The following is a 23976-nucleotide window of genomic DNA, read 5'->3' as shown; positions in this document are numbered from 1 at the left end:
GATATGCCTAGTAGAAAAAGTCTCCCTTTCAAGCCTATTTGCATTTTGGTGGCATCCCCTTTTTTTAATTGTGGGAAATAGCTGTCATAATTGTTGTCTTTTTTTTTTTTTTTTTTTTTGAAACAGAGTTGTACTCTTGTCGCCCAGGCTGGAGTACAATGGCGTGATCTCAGCTCACTGTAACCTCTGCCTCCTGCGTTCAAGCGATTCTCCTGCCTCAGTCTCCTGAGTAGCTGGGATTACAGGCATGTGCCACCATGCCTGGCTAATTTTGTATTTTTAGTAGAGATGGGGTTTCTCCATGTTGGTCGGGCTGGTCTTGAACTCCCGACCTCAGGTGATCTGCCCACCTCGGCTTCCCAAAGTGCTGGGATTACAGGCATGAGCCACTATGCCTGGCCCATAATTGTTTTAATTGTGGGAAATGCTAAGTCATAACGTAGAGCCCTTTAATGCTCCAAGGTGACGGGGCAGAGATGGGACAGATGAAACAAAATGGGATAGACAATAGTGGTCTTGTTAGCTCAGAGGCAATGATTGTCCAAAGAAAGACACTGACTAGGGACAAAGTTAGAAAGAAAGAATCATATTAAAGGAAAAGAGGTGAGGGGGATTCCAGTTAGTGGAGAGAAAGTGCTGGAGAAAGACTTGGGAAGATGACTGGACTCAATCCTGAGGGAAGAGATTAGCGTAAGGAATTTCTGAATGTGAGAATTGGAGAGGGCAAAACAGTGTCTTCCTTACAGGATTGTGGTGAGGAGCAAATGAATCAACGCATGGGCAAGGAATGGTCGCATCTGTGAAAGGAAATTCAATCTCGGGACCCCGAAATCCTACACCAAAGAGAAAAGTCAAGCTGGGAACTGCATCAGGCAAACCTGCCTCCCATTTAATTGCTAAATAAGATAGCTACAAAGATTTTTTAAAAAGGAAAAAAAACTACATATCTCCGTCACAATTTGCCCGCAAGGAAATTTTTGTGGGCCTCAAGATCTTTACCCTAAAACAGTTCTGTTGAATTTCACTTTGGAAATGTAAGTTGATAGCTGATCTTCACAACTGTGGGACAAAGGACAGAACTCAAAGTCATCCCTCTGCTCACCTGAGACAAATGCATATCTGATTGCTTTCTCTGCCTTACTGTTTATGCAAAACTGCAGATGCACTGAGGCTAAGTGATCATTCCTCTACCCACCCCTCACATGTAAATCGTGTATTCAGTGAAAGGCTGATAAAAGACTCGAAAGACTGCAACCATTTGTCTCTTACCTACCTGTGATCTGGAAGCCCCCGCCCCCGTGCTTTGAGTTGTCCTGCCTTTCCAGACCAAACCAATGTACCTCTTACACATATTGATTGATGTCTCATGTCTCTCTAAATGCATAAAATCAAGCTGTGCCCCAACCACCAGGGCACACATTGTCAGGCCCTCCTGAGGCTGTGTCACGGGTGTGTCCTTAACCTTGGCAAAATAAACTTTCTAAATTGATCGAGACCTGTCTCAGATACTTTTGGTTCACACATATAAAGCACTGTATGCATATATAATGTATAACAGCAGCAGCAGCAATTATAAGAACAATAACAGCCATTTAGTTTGGGATACAGGGAGATGCTGGATTAATTTCAGCTTAACTGATAGATAGTGTGTGACTATTTATTGTCAGTACCATCCATAATAAGCAAAAGGAACTTTATTTTCTCAACTAAAGGTAGAGGACCCAGGATATGAAGTGGAGTAAAGTAGAAATCAGACACATTATTATTATTTTTTTTTTTAGACAGAGTCTCACTCTGTCACCCAGGCTGGAGTGTAATGGCGCGATCTTGGCTCACTGCAACCTCTACCTCCCAGGTTCCAGCAATTCTCCTGCCTCAGCCTCCCGAGTAGTTGGGATTACAGGTGCCACCGTGCCTGGCTAATTTTTTTGTATTTTTAGTAGAGATGGAGTTTCACCATATTGGCCAGGCTGGTTTTGAACTCCTGACCTCAAGTGATCCATCCGCATCAGCCTCCCAAAGTGCTAGGATTACAGGAGTGAGCCACTGCGCCTGGCCCAGACATGTTAATTAAAGTGGAAGTTTGTACCTTCAGCTTTACCAAGTTCTAGATTCGTTCTCTGCTTAATTCATCCCATAAGAGTCTCAGGAATGTGGTAGTTTTTTGCACCATAACTGTCTGACCAAGATGAGTCTCTTAGGAGTGTGGAGGAGAGCTTGGGGACAGAATTCTGTTCCTAAGGAGAGACCCTGTTTAAGTCCTTTGATGTGGTCGTAGCACCGAATGAGATTGCTATATATACAGGTAGCAATCTTGAAGAGCTTTTATTTGGTGGAGTTTTCAAACCCCATGCCTCCCAGTACCCCATCCTTTAGCTACGAGGAAGAACATCGGCCTCTTTACTACATCTTGGACAATGCCTTCTCTATGATTCTCCCTGCCTCCTCCTTCTTCTCTCTCTCTCTCTCTCTTTTTTTTAAGAGACAGGGTCTTGCGTGTTGCCCAGCCCGGAATGTAGTGGTGCAATCAGAGCTCACCATAACCTCTAACTCCTGGGCTTATGTGATCCTCCCACCTCAGCCTCCTGAGTAGCTGGGACTACAGGAATGGCCACCTAGCCCAGCTAATTACATTTTTTTTTTTTTTTTTGTAGAGATGGTGTTTCATGTTGCTCAGGCTTGTCTCGAACTCCTGGTCTCAAGTGATTCTCCTGCCTCAGTCTCCCAAAGTGCTGCGTTTACAGGCATAAGCTTATTATGCCCGGCCTCTACTTACTGTTTAAATGTACCTTTCCTCAAGTTTTATCTTCCCATGTTTTCCTGCTCAGATTCTCTGTCTGAGGGGGCTCACCTATATTCACCTCTAAATTTCTTGTGGCTAACACAGATTTCCAGTGGTCTCCTGGATATTTTCCCATGCATTTCTCTTCCGTAACTAAAACTTAGCACATTTAATTTAACATGTCATCCTGCATACTGCTCCTCTTGCCGTATTTACTTATCATGGAGCCTTGCTTTCATTTGGGCCAGAAGCCTCAGTCGTCTTCCATTTCTTGTTCTCCATTCTCTTTAAACTCCAGGGTCTCTTGACATCCAAATCATCAATTGCCAAGTTCTGTCCTTTCTTCCTTTGAACTTTCTTCCCAGTCCAATACCTTGATTCTGCTATAATTTAAGTAAGTACTTTTTGACTCTTATGGATTATTTCAGTAGCTTCATGACATATCAAATTTCCAACTTCGACTTTTCTTCATTGTTGCATGAGTTATCTTTCTCTCTGATCCAGGTCAGATAGTTTTACCTCCTCAGAATCATCAGTGGCTCCTTGCCCTCCAAGATACATGGTTCAGTTCCAGGCTGGGACTTTACAACGCTCTAGGATTCAGTCCCAACCTACCCTATGCCTTCCTTATGCACCATGCTGGTCACTGCCCCATACTGGCCATACTGCACTACTTGCCCTTCACTAAATATGCCATTCATACCTCCATGTTTTTGCTTATGCTATCCGTGAGAGGTAGATCCACCTCTCTACCTTTCCCTGTGCCACCTAGTTAGAACTAATCATTCCCTACTTTGTCTTTCTGTATTTTGAACTTTGTCTTTCTGTATTCTGTTTCTATATTTTGCTTATTTTCTATTCTAGTAGTTCTTCTGAGAAGTACTATATGCTTTATATTATAGTTAATTGCCTTCCCTCCAAATTGTAAGCTCCTTGAGGGTGCACTGAATTTTATTACTTTCTGTATTCGTGTAACATTGATCACACAGAGCTTTACTCATAGTAAGCCTCTCAATAAATATCAATGAATGAATGGGTACTATTCACAGCACACAAAGTGGGTAATTGGGAGGCTGGCCTTGAAGTATGTCTCATAGCTTCAAAATTTCTGATCTTTCTTCACCGTAGCTAAAAGTTCAAAAGAAAATCATCTAGTTCCTGGGGAAGTATCCTACGGGCCAACTTACATGGAAATGCAGCTGCACTCTCGTTTCATTTTGCTCCTGTGGTTTTGTCTCATGGCCCTGACTTGAAATTTCAGTTGGAAACTTGAAATGCAACCAAAGTAGTTTCTTCTGTGTCACCCAATAATAAGGCTTTCTAAACCCTTCAATTTTACTCAAACATTTCTCTTGAAAATCAGCTCTGCTACAAAGTGGGGCTAATTCAATCGCCACCCATGCGGATGTAGTTGTGAGGATGAGTTTAAATGGGACATTTTTAGACTCTCCAATATGTCAACAAGTTAAGAGTTTCATTCATTTAAAAAATGTAAATAAATGCAGCTGCATCTGGCTATATGGACATTAAAGTGAGATCGTGGTTCTAAACCAAGTGACAAGATGCTGCAAACTGAGGGAGATACCCAGCTTTGAAGATAATTTAAGAAGCATTAATAAATATATTTAGAAAACTCATGCAGCCAAACCTCTACCTCCAGCTCATCTTTTTTTACTCTGTAAGCTAGCGGAATTCGTAATGAGAGCTTAAGAACAACAAATAAAGAACTGGCTGCTTACCAAAACCAATTAAGTGGTGAGAAAAGGAAGTCACATGCATTAAACTTGCATGTTGGAATTCTCCATTATTGGACTTAAAATAATTATACAATTTCATACTTAAAGTAATTATACAATTTTGCATTTCTCATTAGAATATTTTTATAGAATTAAACAGTGTTCAACTTTCGAAAACTAGATTTCCAGAAATCAGCCTGCAAGTCTGTTTGCTTGAAGATAGAATGCATTTTCTTATAAAAATGGTATTATAAATGCAGGTGGGTACCCAGATTAGCCCACTAAAGTCATTCATACTCATTTATATTGATGCCATATGATGTATTTACAAGAAAAAATTAAGTAAAAAATTCCACTGCTGTATTGGCATGTATGTAAGTAATTTAATCTCCCATCTCTGAAATTTATTAAGAAAGGTTTTCATTTTTACTAAATGGTGAATGAAAAGCACAGCGGAAAGAAGATTTAATTAAGGGCTGAAAATATAGATGAGTACCGTGATGGAGATTCCGAAGGGAAATTTGGGCCCTTTCCAGGACTTTCTAATTTGATGCTACTGGCTCTTTATGACATTAAGTGTCACTTCGAAATTTATGGCTTTCCTTTTTCCTCATATGGTTGTATCACTGGCACTACTTTAGGCTTATCATACATGATTAGGGTCATTTTTCTTTGGCTTACAAATGGAAGAAAAAGGGGACAAAATGGGACATTTTCTTCTGAGATAATTGAGCAAAAGTTAGATAAGAGGAAAGAGGGAGAAAAGGCCCTTAAAAAGGATGTGCATGCATATTAAAAATAAATTTCCTATAGTGGTTACCCTGAGCTGAGTCAGCAAAAATGCATGATTTCCTAAAGAAGAAAGAAGCTATTCATTAGATTTGAGAGTTCTTTGCAGTCCCAAGCCATGCTATTGCTTCTCAAAGGGTAGAGGCTACCAGAGGAACAAGCACAGAAAGAGCTCTGTATGCAACTGGCTATTCTTTTTTAGAGAAGATTCACAAATTGGGTGTTTATAGCTTTGCAATTCATGGTACTCTGTCATTAACTAATTTTGTGAGCATAACTATGATTTATTTCTCTTTCATTTTCCATACACAGAAAACGACTGTGTCTTATCTTATTTTTAAAAAATCTTAATGTCTCTCACTCTTTGTAAGCATCACCTCCAATGAACTCCAAAACTCATGGCCCCTCCAATTCAACTTGCTACTGCTGTTTAGATAATACCTTTCAGAATCTTTCCCAGCCAAGACAAGTCCAGTGGCTTCCAATTTTCTTCACACGTTGAAACTTTTCTGCCGGATGTTCAGGGCCTCCATAGAATGGCTTCACACTTCCCAGTCAAGCCCACACCTCCTCCACTTCCTATCAGATGCCTCTGCTCTGGTTTGGCCAGAATCTTTCCTATTGTTTGAAAATGCCACAACCATTCCAGCTTCTATGCATCATCAATTCATGTTTTCCTTCTTAAAATTCATTCTTTTTCCTCCTTGGCTACCTAAATTCCATCTATTTGTAGGAAGCAACATTTGGGGTGTCTATTCTACGTAACAATAATTTTGGGCAATGAAGCCCTAGCAACGATTTTGTACTACATGACCCTGCTTTCTTAGCCACACTTGATTGGACTAACAGAGTACCTATGACCTAAAATGGAATGATCAAACTCTCTTCCCTAGGAATTTGGAAATGGAACTGAAAACCAGTGTGGGTGTCTGAAGATGGAACATGTGACTTAGGAACACGAAATAGAATAGCCACATTCTATTTTGTGGAAGAGAAACTATGGCAGCCTCATGGTAGAAAGAGAAAGAGAGTATGTAATAGAGTACTTGGTAGAAAACAGCAGAAACAAATTCTAGTTAACTTAGCAGAAAATATTTACTCTAAGGATATGATGTAGCTCATAGGATCAATGAGAAGGCTAGGAACCAGGTTTGGAGAATGGACCAAGAGAGATTAGGCAGCCCAAAGACAGCCAAGGTGTCTTCCTAGGAACAGTCCAGTTAGAATGCCACTGTAAGCTCCACTCTTGCCTCTTCTCGTCAACCCCTCCATATAGTAGCTGCAGTGATCTTTCTAAAATTTAACTCAGATTATGATATTCTTCTGCTATTGTATAATAATTTCTCTGCTCTTTGTCCTAGTTCCTGGCATGGAGACTCTAATACCATTGGAATTTTCCAAGTGATAAGAATGTCTTTGTTATCCATGGTGGGTCCTGATTGCTTATGCTAATGAGGTGACTCATGCTAGACCTCTAGACAGCTTCTGCGAATGAGAAGATTCAGGATGTGGGTAGGCTGAGTCAGAAAGACCAACCATGAGATTAGAAGGTTGGAGCTTTGAGCTATGTGATATCAGCCGGATCTCTGGAGAGGGGAGGGAAGCTGGAGATTGAGTCTAATCATGTGGGCCAATAATTCATTGAAACATGCCTGGGTAACGAAATTCTAATAGAAACTCGACACAGAAGTTTAGTGGAGCCTCTTGGTTGGTGCTGGGAGGGTGACATGTCCTGATTCTATGGGGAAAGAGGGCACAGGAGCTCTATGTGTGGGATCCTTCTGGATCTTGCCCTGTGTGTCTGTTTGTTTGCCTGCTTCGGATTTGTATCCTTTATCATAAAACTGTAATTACCAGTACTCTCCTGTGTACTTTAGTTCACGGGAGTTCTGTGAGTCATTCTAACAATTAACAAACCTGAGGGGGCCATGAAAATCTTAGAATTTGTAGCTAGTTGGTCAGAAGTGTGGGTGGTCTGAAGATCCTCAAACTTGCAGCTGGTGTCTAAATAGGGACAGTGCTGTTGGAGACCATGCCTTTTGGCTTGTGGAGTCAGTGCTGACTCTGGGTGGTTAGTGTCAGAATTGTATTGCATTACACCACCTGCTTAGCACTTCCAAATGGTTTTTATTAGACCAGAATAAAACAACTGTTCACAATGGCCTGCAGTGACCTTGCCAGACCTGCTTCCTGCCTGTCTCCCTGGCCTTACCTCCCTCTACTCTCCTCCATATGCACTGCATTCCAGGATGACATTTCTTCTGTCCCTCGCACACACAAAGCTGACTCCATTTCAGTGCTTTGCACTTGCTCTTTCCTCTGCTTGGAATACCTTTCTTCCAGATCTTTGTGTGGACTTCTTTGAGGGTAGAAGTACTGTTGGTCTGGTTAACTTTTATACCCAAGACCTACAGCAGTAACTGGGTTGGTTGATTGATTATACACTCATAGGTCACATAAGAGATCTGGGTGGGTCTGTTCATTATAATTCTGCAACCTACAGGATCAGATTCTAGGTCTGTCTTTTTAGCTAAATTGGCTCTTTGGCTGTTAAGAGATAAGAGGTTCTTTCTGTGCTGTTATCAAAGCTTTTTGGTTCTTGGACCATGGCATTAGCTGAGATATTTAAGCCCCAAGTTTGTAGTTTTCTTTCTGTGAACTCACCAGTGCATTCAGAAACAGTTAGTTCATTCAGAGTCTTTATATTTATTGCTCCCTCCAAAATAGTTGCAATCACCACTTGGTCTCCACAGGGAGAAGGAAGCCTTACCTTCCATATGCACTTCATCTCAAGCAGTCAGCAGTGATAATTTAACTAACAATTTGCTACAGCATCCCATGGACTACCAGTATCTTATTTTCCACTGGCATTGAGGTCATCATCTCATGCACGCCAACTCAGATAATCAATCCCAGATCCTATCTTTGAATCAGTTTCCTGGAGCTATTTTAGGAATATTTTGTTTATTCAGGGAAGCAAAACTGCTCTATGTTTTTAAAATAGGGAGTTCAATTCAGGAAATTGGTAACAGAGGTCTTGGAATGGTGGGAGAACAAAGAGGAAGGCAAAATGACTCAAAGATTGGTAATTTTAGGACGCCACTCCACCTCTAGGGCTGAGTGCACAGAAGCGAACACCATGTCACTAGAGCCCATGACCGCTGTGCTGCTGAGGCTGCTGCTGCTGGAACCTGACTGCCCAAGGAGGAACTCAAGAGCTCTCAGTTACTCTTGGCACTACTACCACCACCACCATTATTGCTTTTGTCACTGCTGTCACTATCGCTGTTGCTATTGCTGCTGTCACTGCTAGAATCAAGAAAACACATGGCTTCTCCCTGCCTCCTACTTTCCAGTATCCTGCCAGTGCCTCCCATGAGCATAATCAGCTGGCAGATGAGTCTGGAAAATGTAGTCTTCAGGCTTCTGGCCTGAAGGAGGAAGTAGAGTGGGGTGAGTGTTAGCTAAGAGACCATGGATTCCATGTGGCACAAACTCAGAGGTCCTGCTCAGATGAGCCTTCCTTGCCCCCGATACCAGAGCAGATCACGCTGAGCTCACTCTCAAAGCCATTGGCACTTTCTCCTCATGGAAGTTCCTACAGTTTGTGATTGCATATTGCAATGTATATGTACAAACGTATGTGTGTATCTCCTATGTGTGCAGAAGCTCCCCAAAGGCAATGACTGTGTAGCTTTTGCTGTCCACCGTACCTGTAGCTCCTACACATGGAGGGGACTCAAATGTGTGTTGAACCAATGAACAGCTTCAAACAAAGCCCATCCTTCACCCTTGTCTCTTCTGTCATCTTAATTCAGTCCCTTTCTATTATAACATTCATATTCTACAATGAACTGTGAGACTTGGAGTGAGAAACGAGCTTTTAGATGAGTTCTCATCATCTTTAAAAATACGTATTTCACAACAGTATCAGTTAGGCTACCCAAATTCCCAGGCCTTCTAGTCCTTTCAGAATTCCTGCCCCTCAGGATGAACGTGCAAGTCTGTGTGTCCCTCCTCTTTTCAGGTCACATTAAGCTTAGGTGTCAGCTTGGAAGACTAGGTGCCATAGGAAGGATATAAAGGCAGTGGCTGTAAGAACAAACATCATTAAGTTCTTGGCAGAGGAAGAAGGGGCACAGAGGAGGGGATTTATGTGAATAAAGAGTCTGGGTCAGGGCCTTGTGGCCTTGAACAAAGTGTGATGAAGAGGGTAATTTCCCCTGAATCAGCTTGAACATCAGGCTTCTAGTCACTATTTGGCTTTTGCAACATTAAAAATTACTATGTGGCTTAGTGTGCTAGGGCTGCTGTAACACAATACCACGGACTGGGTGGCTTCACTATAGAAATGGATTTTCTCCTGTTCTGGAGGCTGGGAAGTCCAACATCAAGGTGCTGGCAGCTTTGGTTTCTCCCGAGGCCCCTCTCCTTGGTTTGCAGGTGGATTCCCAGGGTTTCTCTGTGTGTTTGTGTCCTAAGCTCCTCTTCTTATAAGGACACCAGTCATACTGGGTTAGAGCCCACCCTAATGACCTCATTTTAACTTAATTACCTCTTTAAATACCTTATCTCCAAATGCAGATACATTCTGAGTTACTTGGGATTAGGACTTCCAACACATGAATTTTAAGGGAACACAATTCAGTCCCTAACACCAAAGCAGCAAGCTTTGTTTCATTCTTGTATGTTTGGATACATCTTTTATGGAAGTTTTTCTCAAACAGAAATCCCAATATATGAAGTTATATCTCCCATGCTGTTAATTTCCAGAAGGCTTACAGGGAGAACTGAAATGGTTTGCAAACAAAAATGACAATAGAACACAGTAAGATGCTGCACTTCCCGCTCTCCTGAGACACCCAGCCTCCAAACTGCACTGTGGTGCCATCAGTTAGCATGAATTAGGAGAGACACGAGGTTAGACAGCCCAGCACGTTGTAGTCAACCTGGAGGGGGTAATGAATGCTGAGCAGCGTCAGGGGAAATTAGGAGGAGAGGTCACAGAGGTGTGGTGGAGCTGGAGTCTCATGCCTTGGTGAGAAGTGGAGAACAAAGAAAAGGGAGGAGTTCCATTGTGACCCAGTGTGTGTCACTTGGTTTAGCAAATTTATAATCATGGGTCCCAGAGAAAATTTATGTAAAATACCCTTATCCAACCCACTGCTCCAGGAAGCACCTATTTTTCATGCCTTCTGTGATTTGTCAAAATGTATCTTCCAACTTTAATGAAACTCTAAGGTCAGCAGAGCCTCAGCTTTGACAAATAAAACCATTCAAGTCTGTATCTCCCTCATTGTCCTCCAGTGATCCTCATGGAACACCTTTCCTGAAGAGATGATGATGGGGCCATTTGACATGGGACACAGCAGGTGCTGGAAGAAGCACATATTTTTAGTGACAAAGACTGTGACTATCGTAAGCCAGAAAGAAGACACTCAACCACTGAATTAGGACTTTTGAAGTAGTAATTGGTAGTGGTAAGATGGGTGAGTACCTAATGGGCCCACCTGTGTTCATACACGCAAGGTTGTCTCCATGCTGGAGGCTGAATGAACAAAAGAATATTATCTCCAAAATTGCAAGATTTCCTAACAACTGGAGATGTTCCAGCTTCTCTGGCAATTTGGCAGATGACTGGGGAAGAATAAAGAGGGCCCTGTAATTCTCAATTAATCTGGAAATAATGCCAGAAATTCCTCCTAATACCACAGTGGGTGTACACCCTGTAATATCATTCATAATATCCGAAAGGAGATATTACTCCAAATATCACAGTGGGTGTACACCCTGTGACAGTATTCGTGATATCTGAAAGGAGATCTTACCCCTAATATCACAGTGGCTATATACCCTGTGATATTATTCATAATATCTGAAAAAAGATATTACCCCTAATATTACAGTGGGTGTACATCCTGTGATAGTATTAGTAATAATTAAGGGGGGTGAAACACCCTGTGTGTACACCCCCTGTGATATTCTTCATAATATATAAGGGAGTTGTTACTCCTAATATCACAGTGCGTGTACACCCCATGATATTATTTGTAACATCTAAGCGAGGTATTACTCCTAATATTACAGTGGGTGTACACCCCATGATATTATTCATATATCTACTAAGGGAGCTATCACTTTTAATATCACATGGGTGTATACCTCGTGATATTATTCGTAATACCGAATGAGATATTACTTCCAATATCACGGTGGTGTACATCCTGTGACATTATTTGTAATATCTAAAGAAGATATTATTCCTAATATCAAAGTGGGAGTATACCCTGTGTGTACACCCCATGATATTGTTTATAGTATCTAAGAGAGATATTACTCCTAATATCACAGTGGGTAGACACCCTTTATGTACACCTGGTGATATTATTTGTAAGATCTAATGGAGATACTACTCCTAATATCACAGTAAGTGTACACCACATGATATTATTCATAACATCTCAGGGAGATACTACTCCTAATATCACAGTGGGTGTACACCCCGTGATGTTATTTATAACGTCTAAGGGAGATATTATTCCTAATATCACAGTGGGTGCATACCCTCGGATATTTTTTGTAATATCTAAGGGATACATTACTCCTAATATCACAATGGGTGTACACCCTGTGATATTATAGGCAATATCTTAGGGAGATATTACTCCTAACATCACAGTTAATGTACACCCTATGTGTACACCTTGTGATATTACTCGCAATATCAAAGGGAGACATTACTTTCAATATCACAGTGGGTGTACACCCTGTGATATGATTAGTAATATTTAAGGGAAATATTTCTCCTAATATCACAGTAAGCATTCACCCTGTGTGTACACCCTGTGATATTATTTGTAATACATAGGGGAGATGTCAGTCCTAATATAACAGTGGGTATATACCCTCTGATATTATTCATAATATCGATAAAAGATATTACATTTAATATCACTGTCAGTGTACATCCTGTGATATTATTCGTTATTTCTAAAAAGATGTTGTTCCTAATATCATAGTGGGAGTACACTCTGTGTGTACATCCTGTAATATTATTTGTAATATTTAAGGGAGATATTACTGCCAATATCATGATGGCAGTACACCCTGTGTGTACACCCTGTGATATTATTAGTAATATCTAAGGGAGATACTACTCTTAATATCACAGGGGGTGTACACCCTGTGTGTACACCCTGGCACATTGTAGCATTTCAAGGTGACACTACTCATAATATAACAGGGGGTGTACACCCTGTGTGTATACCCTGGGACGTTATTCATAGTATCCCAGGGAGATACTACTTGTAATATCACAGTGGGTATACACCCTGTTTGTACATTCTAGGACATTGTTCGTAGTATTCAAGGGAGATACTTTTCATAGCATCACAGTGTGTGTACACCCTGTGTGTACACCCTGGGACATTATTCATAGTATCCCATGGTGATACTACTCGTAATATCACAGTGGTGTACACTTTGTGTACACATTATTACAAATAATTATTACAAATATCAGAGCGATGATATTTCATTTACATCACAGTGTGTACACACAGAGGGGATGTTATAAAAATATCAGAGCAATGATGCTTCATTAATATCATAGTGTGTACACACACACTGGATGTTATGGAAATATCAGAGCAATGATATTTCCTTAATATCACAGTGTGTACTCACACACTGGATGAATAGATGTATCAGAGTGATGATGTTTCCTTAATAACACAGTGTGTACAAACACACTAGATATTATAGAAATAGCAGACCGATTCTATTTCATTAATATGATATTTCATTAATATCACAGTGTGTACACACTGGATATAATGGAAATATCAGAGTGATGATGTTTCCTTAATATCACAGTGTGTACACACACACTGGTTGTTACAGACAAATGAGAGTGATGATATTTTCTTAATATCACAGACTGTATGCACACACTAAATGTTACAGACAAATCAGAGCGATGACATTTCATTAATATCAGAGGCTGTAAATACGAAATATTATAGAAATATCAGAAATATAGTATGTAATACTGAATATTATAGAAATACCAGAGCGATGATATTTCACTAATACCACAGGGTGTAAACACTGGATATTATAAAACTATGAGAGCGATGATATTTCATTAATATCATGGTGTGTAAACACTGAATACTATGGAAATATCAGAGTGATGATGTTTCATTATTATCACAGTGCTTACATTTACAATTACAAATACTGGATATTATAGAAATATCAGAGCCATGATATTTTGTTAATATGACAGCATGTAAACACTGGTTATTAAAGAAATATCAGAGCGATAATATTTCATTAATTTCACAGTGTGTAAACACTGTATGTAACCACTGGATAATATAAAAATATCAGAGCGATTATATGTCATTAATATCACAGTGTGTAAACACAGGATATCATAGAATATCAGAGGGATGGTATTTCTATAATATCTACAGTTGTTAATGTCACAGTGTGACAACTGTAGATATTATAGAAATATCAGTGATGATAGTTTATTAATATCACAATGTACATGTACTGTGTGTAAACACAGGATATTTTAGAAATATCAGAGCAATGATATTACGTTAATATCACGGTGGGTAAACAGTGTGTGTAACCACTAGATTTTATAGAAAATAGGTGCGATGATATTTCATTAATATCACAGTGTGTAAACACTGAATAGTATGGAAATATCGGAGCAATGTTATTTCATTATTATCACAGTGTGTAAAAACTGTGTAAACACTGGATATTATAGAAATATCAGAGCGAAGATATTACATTAATATCACTGTATAAACACTAAATGTTAAATAAATATCAGAGTGATGATATTTCATTAATATCACAGTGTGTAAACTGTGTGTAAGCACTGGATATTATAGAAATATCAGAGCAATGTTATTTCATTATTATCACAGTGTGTAAAAACTGTGTAAACACTGGATATTATAGAAATATCAGAGCGAAGATATTACATTAATATCACTGTATAAACACTAAATGTTAAATAAATATCAGAGCGATGATATTTCATTAATATCACAGTGTGTAAACTGTGTGTAAGCACTGGATATTATAGAAATATCAGAACGATGTTATTTCAGTAATATCACAGTGTGTAAACACAGGATATTATAGAAATAACAGAGTGATGGTGTTTCTTTAATGTCACACAGTGGGCAAACACTGTGTGTAAACACTGAACGTTATAGAACTATCAAAGTGATATTTCATAAATATCATCAAAGTGTGTAAACACTGGATATAATAGAAATATCAGAGCGATGATATTGATATTTCTTTTCTTTTTTTATTATACTTTAAGTTTTAGGGTACATGTGGACAATGTGCAGGTTAGTTACATATGTATACATGTACCATGTTGGTGTGCTGCACCCGTTAACTCGTCATTTAACATTAGGTTATATCTCCTAATGCTATCCCTCCCCTTCCCCCCACCCCACAACAGGCCCCGGTGTGTGATGTTCCCCTTCCTGTGTCCATGTGTTCTCATTGTTCAATTCCCACCTATGAGTGAAAACGTGCGGTGTTTGGTTTTTTGTCCTTGCGATAGTTTGCTGAGAATCAGAGAAATGCGAATCAAAACCACAATGAGATACCATCTCGCACCAGTTAGAATGGCGATCATTAAAAAGTCAGGAAACAACAGGTGCTGGAGAGGATGTGGAGAAATAGGAACACTTTTACACTGTTGGTGGGACTGTAAACTAGATCAACCATTGTGGAAGTCAGTGTGGCGATTCCTCAGGGATCTAGAACTAGAAATACCATTTGACCCAGCAATCCCATTACTGGGTATATACCCAAAGGATTATAAATCATGCTGCTATAAAGACACATGCACACGTATGTTTACTGCAGCATGATTCACAATAGCAAAGACTTGGAACCAAGCCAAATGTCCAACAATGATAGACTAGATTAAGAAAATGTGGCACATATACACCATGAAATATTATGCAGCCATAAAAAATGATGAGTTCATGTCCTTTGTAGGGACATGGATGAAGCAGAGCGATGATATTTCGTTAATATCACAGTGGACAAACATTGTATGTAATCACCGAATATTATAGAAATATCAGAGGGATGATATTTCATTAATATCACAGTGTATTAACATTGGGTGTAACACCTGGATTATAGAGAAATATCAAAGCGACGTTATTTCATTAATATCACAGTGTGTAAACACTAGATATTATAGAAATATCACAGCTATGTTACTTCATTAATATCACAGTATGTACACCCTGGATATTTTAGGAATTTGATATTAGGAGTAGTATATCGCCCTTAGATATTACGAATAATACAACAGTGGGTGTACACAGAGGGAGTACACCCACTGTGATATTAGGAGTCATACATCTCCCATAAATATTACGAATAAAATCACAGGGATTACACAGGGGGTGTACTCCCTCTGTGTACACCCACTGTTGTATTATTTGTAATATCTAAGGGAGTTATACTACTAATATCACATGGGGTGTACTCCCTCTGTGTACACCCACTGTTGTATTATTTGTAATGTCTAAGGGAGTTATACTACTAATATCACATGGGTTGTACTACCTCTGTGTACACCCCATGTGATATTAAGAGTAATATATCTCCCTTAGATATTATGAATAATATCACGGGGGTGAACACACATGGAGAACACCCTTGGTGGTATTAGAAGTCATATATCTCCCTTAGATATTACAAATAATATCACAGGGTGTATACCCCCTGTGATATTAGGAGTAATCTATCTCCCTAAGATATTACCAATAATATCACAGGGTTAACACCCACTCTGATATTAGGAGTAATGTATCATCTCCTTTAGATATTATGAATAATATCACAGGCCATACACCCTCTGTGATATTAGGAGAAATATATCCTCTTCCTTATATATTAATCCTAATATCACAGGGTGTACATTCCCTGTGATATTAGGAGTAATATATCATCTCCCTTAGATATTATGAATAATATCAAAGGGCGTCCATCCACTGTGATATTAGGAGTAATATCTCCCTTAGATATTACAAATAATATCACAGGGTGTACACCCACTGTGATATTAGCAGTAATATCTCCCTTAGATATTAGGAATAATATCACAAGATGTACATTCACTGTACTCTTAGGAGTTATATATATATCTCTTAGATATTATGAATAATATCACAGGGTGTACACCAACTGTGATCTTAGGAATAATATATCTCCCTTAAATTTTATGAATAACATCACAGGGTGGACTGTGATTTTAGGAGTAATGTATCTCGCTTAGATATTATATATATATCTTAGATATTATGAATAATATCACCGGGTGTACACTCCCTGTGATATTAGGAGTAATATATCTCCGTTAGATACTACAAATAATATCACAGAGGGTAGACATTGGGTGTACGCTCCCTGTGATATTAGGAGTAATATATCATCTCCCTTAGATATTATGAATAATATCACAGGATATACACTTCCTGTTATATTAGGAGTAATATATCATCTCTCTTAGATATTATGAATGATATCACAGGGTGTACACACAAGGTATACACCTCCTGTGATATTAGGAGCAATACATCTCCCTTAGATATTATGATTAATATCATAGGGTGTATACACAGGGTGTACACCCACTGTGATATTAGGAGTAATATATCTCTTTTAGATAGTATGAATAATATCACAGGGTGTACACTCCCTGTGATATTACAAGTAATATATCATCTCCCTTAGATATCATGAATAATATCACAGGGGGTATACCCCCTGTGATATTAGGAGCAATATATCTCCCTTAGATATTAGGAGTAACATATCTCCCTTAGATATTACAAATAATATCACAGGGTGTACACCCCCTGTGATATTAAGAGTAATGTATCTCCCTTAGATATATCTATAACATCCAGGTTGTTTTCTGCCGTCCTTGCCTGGTGATGCTACTTCGCTTGAAAGATGCAGATGGGGTTTCTTCTTCCCTGGCAAGAATTCCTCAATGCTCACTCTCACAACCCAATCTCACTGGGAGACCTCTGGTGCGATGTGGCCATATTGTGAGTTCAGCTCAAGGTTTTGGGACCCGGCTGGTTCACCAAATTTCATTCCCTTTAGATTTTGGGCATCCCTTCAGGCTGTTAGTGCCCTCTGCTTCCTGTTGTGCTCCTGCTACAGCCCGCTGTGGAAAGTCTGCTCTGCTCCCCAGTGAGAATTAGCACTGCAAACAGTTTGACATGCACCCTCCGGTCTTCTGTGCATTTCCACATGTAGTATAAACAAGAGTGGAATTTGGGTTTTTCTTTCTTTTTTTTTTTTTTAATACAAGTGAGTTTATACTACAAATTCTTTGGCTTTATGTCTCCCTGCCTCCCTCCCTCCCTCCCTCTTTCTCCCACTACCCTCAGCCAAATAGATATTTATAGACAGTTATCTTGATCCTCTATGGGTCTATAAAACAGCGAATTTGCACTCAAATACTTCGTACCTCTGTAGAACAAATCCATCTGCTGCAGATCAACCACTCAGTTTGTTGAGGATTCATTCATTACATAGCCTTGTAAAAATTCTCCTTTTTATTACCATAGACATCAATAACCCACCACAGGGGTGCTGGAAAATGATTTTTAGAACCAACATGGAGTAAGGGGCACCATTCTGAACATAATGCCTGGGCCCTAGATTTCTATTAATAGCTCTGTCTGATCAGCTCCTGTCTGGCGCTTGACCCTGAACTCCTGCTTGGCTTCTGTCTGGCAGACAGGCCCTGACTTAGTGCAGGAGGAAACCTGTTGAAGAAGCATCTCCACCTTTGCACACACTCACCTTGGAAAGACATAAAAATGGATTACACAGTAAGGCCGTGGGGTGGGGTTCTCTTGGCAGATCCAAGTTTCTGTGAACAACTAACGTTTATTCAACATTTACTGTGTGCCAGGACTGTACAGTGCTTTACATGTACAGTTACCCCTCTGTATCATGGGTTTCACATCTATAGATTCAACCCACTGAGGATTGAAAATACTTTTTTAAAAAATGGGTGGTTGCATCTGTACTGAACACACGCAGACGTTTTTTCTTGTCATCATTCCTTAAACAATATAGTATTATAGTATAATAACAGCAATTTTTGTAGGTTTTTTTTTTGTTGTTGTTGTTTCGAGTCAGGGTCTTGTTCTGTCACCCAGACTGAGTGCAGTGGTGTGATCACGGCTTAGTGAAGCCTTGACTTCCCAGGCTTAAGTAATCCTCCCACCTCAGCCTCTTGAGTAGGTGGAACTACAGTTGCATGCCACCATGACCAGATAATAATCATTATTGTTTTTGTAGAGATGGGGTCTCACTATGTTGCCTAAGCTGGTCTTTAACCCCTGGGCTCAAGTGATCCTTCTGCCTCGACCTCCCAAAGTGCTGGGATTACTGGCATGAGTCACTGTGCTTGGTCCAGTATAACAACTACTTACATAGCATTGCATTAGGTATTGTAAGTAATCTAGAGATGATTTAAAGTATACAGGAGGATGTGAATAGGTTACATGCAAATATATGGCACAATTTTATATCAGGGACTTGAGCATCCGTGGGTTTTGGTATTCGTTGGGGGTAGTAGGGGAGGTGGTAGTGTCCTGGAATCAATCCCCCATGGATACTGTGGGATGATTGTGTTAGCTCAGTTCCCCCAACATTTTGAAGTGGGTTCATTAATCTCCATCCTTCACATATAAGGAAAATGAGGCTCAAAAAGATTGAGCCACTTGCCCCAGGACACACAGCTAAGTGTGGAGTGGGGATTTGAATTGGGGCAGTCAGACTTCAGATCCTGTGCTGTCACAGAAAGTGTCGCCTGTAAATGTAAGGAAGATTTAGTGAAGAATCACCCACATCTCAGACATTGTGTGAAAAACTTGAATTCATTGATGGCTTTAATGAACCTTCTTTCCTTGTTCAGGATGACACTGTTTAAAGATTCTAGGAACTCATCCTTTTAGAGGCCCCTAACCTGCACAATAAAAAAAATAAAATGCTATATTAAATGTAACTTTTTCTTCTATAAGTATTTTGGAAGACTTTTAACAAATAACAATTTTGCCTTTGAAATGATCAGGCTATGAACAACTTCTTTAATTTTCAATTCCTGTGATTTCTCACCCACACTTGGAATTCTTGTGAAGTAAGGAAGCCTAACCTACAGATTGTTTACAAATGTAATGAAATACTTATGGATATTAATTTAACAAACGAGGTTGGCATAACGTTACTTTTGGTAGAGATTTCATTAAAAGTTATCGATTATGAATTAGCAATGTTCCTTTTAGAGTTTTGAGCTAATCCTTTTTTTTCCCTCGGTCTCAATCCTTTCCCTTGCCCTTGACTGACTTTGTAGGTCCCGCACTGTGGCTGTGGGACCTAATGAATGACATGGCCATGCTCCCAGTCATCCTCCATGGTTCCTTGTTTCCTACAGCTGGCAGAATATTGACTCCCACCAGTTAGATGGTTGTAAAGACCTTCCTGCCGCAGCCGGCTTTACTCACTGGCTGCTGGGGTTTTTTACAGGCGGAGCTGAGTGAAGACTGCTGAGGAAGGGTCGTACATTACAGCTGGCATGGTATATTGATGTTGTCTCAAAGTGCTCTCATTTACTTGTTTCAATTCTTTGCCTGCAGGCATAGGACATCCAGTTTGTTTCCTGGGATAACAGAGAACCTGCCATGCCTATAGCTTGGTTTTCCTATCTTTTTTTTTTTTTTTAATCACTTGTTCTTGCTTGGTGATGGTGTCTGTCTATTTCACATGTGGTTTACTAGGTAATCTGGAATAGCATAGTTAAGAATCAGCTTGGATTCTCATCCCGTCTGGGGTACTTACTGTATGACCTTAGGCAAACCACTTAACCTCTCTAAGCCTCCATTTCTGGTTAGTAAAATGATAGTAATAGTACCCGCTTCATAGATTCTATTCCAAACTGGCTGGCTTTGTGTTCTTTGGAGCTGGCAGCTGTTTCAACCTTACTTTCTTCCATAGATTCTCTCAAACACTTTTGCTGGACCCTCTAGGCCAGCAATTCCCAACCTTTTTGGTACCAGGGACTGGTTTCATGGAAGACAATCTTTCCATGGATGGGGCAGGGTGTATGGTTTCAGGATGAAACTGTTCCACTTCAGATCATCAGGCGTTAGATTCTCATGAGGAATGTACAACCCAGATCCCTTGCATGCGCAGTTCACAAAAGGATTCACGCTCCTGTGAGTATCTAATGCTGCCACTGATCTGACAGGAGGCAGAGCTCAGGCAGTAGTGCTCTCTCACCCACTGCTCACCTCCTGCTGTGTGGCCTGGTTCCTAACACGCCACGGACCGGTACCAGTCAGTGGCCTGCGGGTTGGGGATCCCTGGTCTAGGCAGCAGCTCCCTGGTATAAAATTGCTCTCTGGACCTTGTGTCCCAAAGACAACCCTCCCCTTTGCTGTTTCACTTTCTCAGGCATGAATCTGAGGAGCTCCCGGACTACAAGGAGCACATTTCAGGCTCTCTGAGCAGCCTTGGTGAAGGACCCATTCTCAAACAGGCTTGAAGAGAGAGGGAAGCACTCTGCAGCCTCCCCTCTTTTGTATTTTTGAGAGAGGGTCTCACTCTGTCACCCAGTCTGGAATGTACTGGTGCGATCACAGCTCACTGCAGCCTCCAACTCTCAGGCTCAAGTGATCCTCCCACCTCAGACTCCTAGTAGCTGGGGCCACAGGCATGCATCACCATGCCTGGCTAATTATTTTTATTTTAGTTTTTTGTAGAGATAGGGTGTTGCTGTGTTGCTCAGGCTGGTCTCAAACTCCTGGGCTCAAACAATACTCCCACCTCAGCCTTCCAAAGTGCTAGGATTACAGGTGTGAGCCACTGCACCCAGCCCACTTTCCCCTCTTAGAAGGAGTCTTACAACAGTGCTTTCTTCAAAGAAAACCCCCCTCACAAAATCCTCTCTCTGTCTTTACTCCCTTGAGGTGGAACTGAGGGGTTCAAGAGTCCTCAACCAGTTCTTTTTATTTTAGACAGAGTCTTGCTCTGTCGCTCAGGCTGGAGTACAGCAGCACGATCTCAGCTCACTGCAACCTCCACCTCCCCGGTTCAGGTGATTCTCCTGCCTCAGCCTCCGGGACTACAGGCACGTGCCACCATGCCCAGCTAATTTTTGTATTTGTAGTAGAGAGGGGGTTTTGCCATGTTGGCCAGGCTCATCTTGAACTCCTGACCTCAAATGATCCACCTGCCTCGGCCTCCCAAAGTGCTGGGATTACAGGTGCGAGCCACCACACCTGGCCCTCAACCAGTTCTTAACTGTCTACTTTGAGAATTCCTTCAGTGGGATATGTTCATACTCATTTTGGTATCTAGCACCTTTCACATCTTAGTGCCTCCACCCTGGCACATACACATAATCCTATTCAGTCCTTACCACAGTCATCTGTAGAAAGTTCTATATCATTATCCCCATTTTACAGATAAAGGAAAAGGCTTAGAAGAGTTAATTGACTTGTTCGTGGTCTCACCACTAAGAGGAAGAGCTAGGATGAGAACCCAATTTAGTGACTTCAAACAACCATTCGAACTGCTCAGAAATATGTGGGTACACCATTTGGCCTGGGCTCAGCTGGAGAGTTCTTCTGCCAGTCTTGCCTGGAGTCACTCATGTGGCTGTAGCCATCTGATGGCTGGATTGGGGTCAACGATATAAGATGGCCCCACTCACATGCCTGATGATAACTGGTGCTGGCTATCAGCTGGACCTCTCTTTTCATGTGTTCTTCTATCTTCAAGGAGGCCATGCTCAGCTTCCCCACATGGAGGTCTCAGGGTTCCAAGAGGACTAGAGCAAAATTTGCAAATGTCTTGAGGTCTTGGCTTGGAAGTCCCAAAGTGTCATTTTCACCACATACTATTGGTCAAAGCAAGTCCCAGGCCTGCTCAGATTCAAGAGGTGGGGAACGATGGAATACCAAGCAGGGAAATGATTGGCAGTGGGAGAACACCTCCTGGGTGCAGACAGTAAGGGGGTGCATTTTCTGTAGAGAATTGAAAAGCAATAATAAAACTAATGAAAAGTTGGTTGCTTTTTATTTTATTATCACTGTGTGCTAGCAATTCTAAACAATGCAATAAAATTCTCTTCCCCACTGGAGTAAACTGCTCCCACCACTCCTCCTCCTTAGTCAGTCCCTAGTGGGGAAAAAGTCCCCACCCCTTGATGGGAGTGGTGACAAAGTCACATTGCAAAGGGGCACATGCACTGGGTTGGGAAGAATTATTACAGCCCACTTTGTAAGCAGTCACAGGGGAGAGATGTGGGGAGAGAGACTGTGAAATGAGGACACCTTTTCCTACTTCACATTTTCATTTAGACCAAATGCTGCAATTTCTGAAGGATGGCAGTATCATTTTCAGCTTTTTAAAGTCAGTTAATTATATTGCTGTGAACTAGTAAAATAATTAATAAATGTTAACATCTGCATGTCGTTTTAATGAAGAAATAAATGTATTTGAGTGAAAAAGTGCCTGCCAGCTTACCCATTAATTATCAGAGTACTTAAAAGCATGCTTTGCAAACTGGTACCTAAAGTACGTTGGTAAAATTAGTCCTCAATCATCTTTTGCCAACATGAGTCACAGTGTTTCATCTTTCCTTGCAATTCAAACTGCCAGCCAGGTGAAGGGAAGGGAATCTTTGCCTGCTAGGAAGAGGCAGAGTAATTTCTACCCTTTCTATACTGTTTGGGTTCTAGGCAGACAGTTTTGCTTCAGAGGATGTTTCTATTAATAATACCTTCTGTTTCCCACTTCTTTTGTTTTAAAAAAATGATAAACATGGTTTATCGTGTGATGAAACTAACTCATTTGTGATTAGTCTTCTATGTTTTGCTGGGTTTTTCACTTATTCTCTGTTACACTAAGCTTTTAGGTCTTGCTCCATCACCCAGGCTGGAGTGTGGTGGCCCTATCGTAGCTCATTGTAACCCTGTACTCATGGGCTCGAGGGATCCTCCTGCCTCAGCCTTCCAAGTAGTTAGAACTACAGGCACATGCCACCATGACTGGCTAGTTTTTTTATTTTTAAAATTTTTGTAGAGATGGGGTGTCACTGTGTTGCCCAGGCTGATCTCCAACTCCTGACCTCAAGCAATACTCCCACATTGGCCTCCCAATGTGCTGGGATTATAGGCATGAGCCACTACATCTGTAATTTTTTTTAAAAAGAATTCCTTTTAAAAAACATTGAGAAATATAACACAATTAAGATAAATGCATAAAATATGTTAGTAAAGTTTTTTGAATTATTATAAAGCAAACACTCAGGGCAAAAATAGTCTACTGCTAGCATTCCAGTAGGCCCTGCATACCCCTCCCCAGTTATACTCTTTCCCTCTCCCTAAAGGTAACCACTATCCTGGTCTTCATGGTTATCATGTCTTTGCATTTTTTTCCAATAGTTTTACCACCTAAGTATGAATCCCTAAATATGATATTTTAGTTTCAACTATTTTTGAACTTTATATATTTATAACTTTATATAATCATAGAATATGTGTCACTCAGCTTGTATTTGTGAAATTTATC

The 23976-nt window shown here is 40.4% G+C and overlaps 1 protein-coding gene across 3 annotated transcripts in view; it reads left to right on the top strand.

Annotated features, from left to right (window-relative positions):
• CNIH3 (cornichon family AMPA receptor auxiliary protein 3) overlaps window positions 1-23976 on the top strand; it is a 343860-nt gene that overhangs the window by 102344 nt on the left and 217540 nt on the right. The window contains exon 5 of one of the 3 annotated variants that reach the window (XM_024927677.4): window positions 747-3593. The exons of the other annotated variants lie outside the window; for them this stretch is intronic. The gene's annotated coding sequence lies outside the window, so the exon portion shown is untranslated. Of the gene's footprint in view, window positions 1-746; window positions 3594-23976 lie in introns of those variants that run through there. 3 annotated transcript variants of the gene reach the window in all.

This window comes from Pan paniscus, chromosome 1, assembly GCF_029289425.2.
Source record: "Pan paniscus chromosome 1, NHGRI_mPanPan1-v2.0_pri, whole genome shotgun sequence".
Taxonomy (NCBI): domain Eukaryota; kingdom Metazoa; phylum Chordata; class Mammalia; order Primates; family Hominidae; genus Pan; species Pan paniscus.
This window is presented reverse-complemented; position numbering and strand designations above follow the sequence as displayed.